Source organism: Morone saxatilis, unplaced genomic scaffold (genome assembly GCF_004916995.1).
Source record: "Morone saxatilis isolate NCDOM2014 unplaced genomic scaffold, NCSU_SB_2.0 Contig16, whole genome shotgun sequence".
Classification (NCBI taxonomy): Eukaryota; Metazoa; Chordata; class Actinopteri; family Moronidae; genus Morone; species Morone saxatilis.
In genome coordinates this window covers 22,128,739-22,133,166 of record NW_023339718.1, presented here as the reverse complement: position 1 = coordinate 22,133,166, position 4,428 = coordinate 22,128,739, and positions in this window count along the sequence as shown.

The window sequence follows — 4,428 nt, the reverse complement described above, 5'->3', positions numbered from 1 at the left end:
TGGGGATGTGTGGGGAGAAACACTGATGATGAACAGTTAATATCAGAGGCTTACTGGTAATGATCTCACACGAAGGTGTGCGAGTTGAAAGAAATTACAATATTCAGCCAGTGTGAAATATTGCATATAAGAATGCTCTGGCTCATTATTTGATCTTCACAGTACAGGAAGCAGTGAAAGCAAAGCTGCGAGAGCCAGGCTGAAATATTTAGGCAGTTAGTGCAGTGGTTCAGGTGTGGGAATTTTCTTTTATGGCAAGAATCTTCTGCGAAACTGCAAGGCAATGTATCAAAATGCAAAACGAAACTACTTTTATGCAAATGCAGTGTGCTGCAGGGTAAATTATCCCGAGCACTGTAGGTGATTAAACCAGAGACTGCACTGAGTGAGTGAGTATGATGAAGTTTTTATGATACACTGCTGCGTCAGGTTACACTGTGTAATCTACACGCAAATATCAAAATGTTATACTTAGTCGCAGCTTACAACTGGCTGCAGTTCAAGGTCTGTAACTGAGAAATACCCTCATGTACTTTTCATCCAAGCAGCAAATTTTAGGATGGCAGCAAGTGTATTTTACCTGTATGTTGCTTTGGAGAACAATAACCAGGTGAGCAGCACATCAATCCTTGAGCAAATGGACCTTTCGGGAACATGAGACGCTATCATTTTCATGTTACTTTAACCTCTGTAACCACTGTGAATAAACCCCTCTCTGTTTGAACAGCTTTGCAAGAACTAATTCAGTAAGGAGATTAAAAAAGGGGGAACAGGTATGGTGAGAGGGCCGTGGAGCAGAGGGAAGAGATTACCTCTGTTTCTTCCATGCTACTATTTGCTGTGAGCTTAATCCATAGCTACAGACTCTGAGCTCCCACATCGCAGTCATTCAAACACTAGTCTCTTTGAAACGCTTAGCCCCGGCTGCGCTGGAAGCTAAGGGGAGGGAGCCTGTCATGCTTTTATGATGTTTAAGCGGCAGAATTGTTTTTCTTTGCCTCTGCCACCACGATAAGGATTCATTTGATGTTGTTGGGGTCAAGGTGCTTTTTGCTTAAAGGGTTATTTTCCATTGAGATAGTTCTGAGAGTGTACTGTTTGGTGCAGACATGGGATTGAGAGGTGAGGGATCTGAAGCACGCAATAAAATAAAACAAGTATTTTCTCAAGTACACACCGTATCCTTTGTAAAGAATATAGCCCCACAGAAATCAATAAGCCTAGATTTCACACTAGAACACTAGACAGCTGTAAGACACAAATCCCTTCACTGTTGTAAAGAAAATGAATTCTGTTGGTCTTACAACATCATTTGTGCACAGTCAGTGTATTAGGACCACATTCATCTTTCAGCGCTCTTAAGGTGTGGAAATGGTTTGACTGGCAGATTTTGTTCCACTGGGTGGGCTTGCAACCCTTTGGCAGACAAGAACATTTGGACTATTGTGTCAGTGCAGATTTTGCTTCCTACAACATCTGTGTTTGGCAGGTATGGTTCGGGTGAGGTAAAGAACATGGTTATGGCAAATCAATTATGGTTAAGGTATAGTTAGAGTAAAGGCAACTAAATCACGGAAAGATCATGGTTATGGGGGATAAAAAGGCAAAAATATCCTGTGGGCCTGTGAGGGGGGGAAAAGTCCACTACCCAGACAGTGGACATACATCATATCGTGCAGAATCATCTTATGTAGATGTAGTTTTAAGGATACCAGGCTAGGGATGGGACAGAAGAAGAGTCCAGGTTCAATGTGGTCTTAACTTATTAACTTAACTTATATATATATTCTGAATTCCTGGCAGCTCACTGGGGACAAACATTTAAGCAACCCTGCCCTATTTGGGAATTTGCCGGAACAAATGATGGTGTGGGTTTTTAGCCAGGTTAGTGGCATGGCTGTACTGATGGTGGGTCTGTGAGTCCACGACTTTGGGCCAGACTGAAATATCCTAACAACTATTTGATGCATTGCAATCAAATTTAGTACTTAAAATGTATGGAACACAGAGGACGACTCTTACAGACTTTGGTGAGCCTCTAAATTTTCCTCTTGTGCCACAAGCAGTTCAACATTTTTGTCTTTTATTTCTTATTTTGAGTAAATGTCTCAACAACTATTGGATGGATTGCCATGACATTTGTTTCAGATTGTCATGTGTTCCTCAGGATGAACTGTACTAAAACTTTGTGGATCACTTTACTTTTCATCTAGTTCATCAGATCAAAATTTGAATGTTCTATATTTTGGTTTATGATCAAATACACCTTAGCTGTACTTATGATTAGCTCTCATTAGCATATGTTAGCATGCTGACACCCTAGACAAAAATGATTCCAATATTAGCATTTAACTCAAAGCAGCACTGTGAGTAAGTACAGCCCCACACAGCTGCTAACATGGCTGTAGACCCTTAGTCTTCTTCTTGGGAGGCAAGTCTCAAATTTGCAGATTTCCTGACAAATTATCCCAATATTTTACCAAAAGTGATTTGCCATTGTTTGTTAAACCAGAAGCAGCACGGTCATGAATTTTATCCATCGGAAATTCTAGCAGCAGTAGCAACCAGCTGTTTTGAATATGGAGTTGATGGATTCTAACTGAGACATCTCAATTTGCTGCCCTGGCTGTCACTGAGGAATTACTATGAGAGAAAACATAAGTCCGTGGCTTTATGCCTATAGGGCTTTCGGCTGCCTCTGTGACACATCATGGAGTAATTCACTAGTTTGGTGGCAATTTACAGGCAGACTCAACAAGAAACTCGCCCGGGGGCCTGGAGCAACAAGCTCTCTCTCGGGAAACCGTGGCCAGCTATAGGATTGCCCGGGCCCGGCCCTGCAAACCGGCACATGAAAAATTAACCTGCTCATTCCACAGACAGAGCTTACACATCCTCTCTGCCTGAAAGCCTCCTTACACACTCCCTTCATCTTATGCCCCCTTATTCTCTCCCACTCTCTCTTTCCCAGCCTTTCTTCCCTTCTTCATCTCTCTTGTTTTTTCACCCTGTGTGCTATCTGCACAGCTCGTGTTATTTAGATCTATCGCAGAGCCAGAGCTCCGTATCTTGGCTTCAAAGACAACAGCTGTTTGTTTCATGTTGAACACAGACAATTATTTATAGACTGGCAGACTTAGCATGAGCACATCAGATATCGCATGTGTAATGTAAACATGTGCATAGCCGCTGCCATCAAGTTGTAATGAATCATTCCTGAGTAGTTTATCACTGAAAGTCAAATGGAAGTCACCAACTTAAATAAGTGAGGTAACAACAGGGGATTAGTCAAGAAACTGATAGCAAAGGCAGTGAGGTGTCAATAATTTAACGGAGTAGGCTGTAAATCTAAGTGCCTTTGGATATTTCATACCACTGGGGAGCAAAGTTTAATCAAACAGAAAGATTGGCCCCAGAGCTGTGTGGGTGAGAGAGCTGAATTTATTGGCAGCCCTTGAAGAGGCAGTAGGGTTTTATTACAGGCATCATTCAGGGCGAAATTAGCAATGTGACCTGCTATTTTAGTGAAATAAATTGAGTTAAGAGATTGATGTGGATAAATGTCACGTTAAATGTCATCATAAAAAACTATGTTTCTTTGAATTATTGTAAGCCACGAGGGGGATATGTTTCTGTTCCTATTCTTTTTTCTCTATTCTTTTCTCACTCCGAGGATCCTTCAGTCAAGAATTCCCACTTTTCTTGTTTTGGTTTCAGGCATTGCTCAACATTTTTAGAGAAATGCCATAATGGTTTTTATTGATCCTTGATGTCTGGTGCCCTCCCTGATGCTAAAGTAACAATGCTCTCTGCCTTTCCAAATCGCATCAACAGATGTTGTGACAGCAGAGCTTTTCATAAAAGACCCCAAAGGCGGTCGATATTTCCCAAGAACCATGCTTCGATTTCCGTCGGTTGTTGGAAAGAGTGAGGACGTCATTTGAGTTTATAACTCTGATGACTATACCCACTGCACCTACAGTCTACCAGTATTATCCTCTCATATATTTTATTTAAAGGGTAGGAAAACCAAAAATAGGCAGTGAAGGCAAATCCTTTTGGAACAAAGCTACTAATCACCCTTTAAGAGGACTAACAGCAGCTTTGCCTGTGTGCTAAAAGAATAGTTTGGGAAATAGGCTATACTTGTTTACTTTCTTAGATAAGAAGATCAATACGACACTCATATCTGTCTGTTGAATATGAAACTGGAGCCAGGAGATGGTTAGCTTAGCTCAATAAGACTGGGAATTGGGGGAAACAGCAAGCCAAGAAACCACCCGGCACATTACCACAGAACCATAAAACACAAATTGTAATTTCTTTGTTTTTAGAAGATTAAACAAGCGTGATATAATGTGTTAATTAGCAAGCTTAAGAGGTGCTGGATTTTTAAAAATGTTTAGACATAACCAGTTCTGTAGTTTT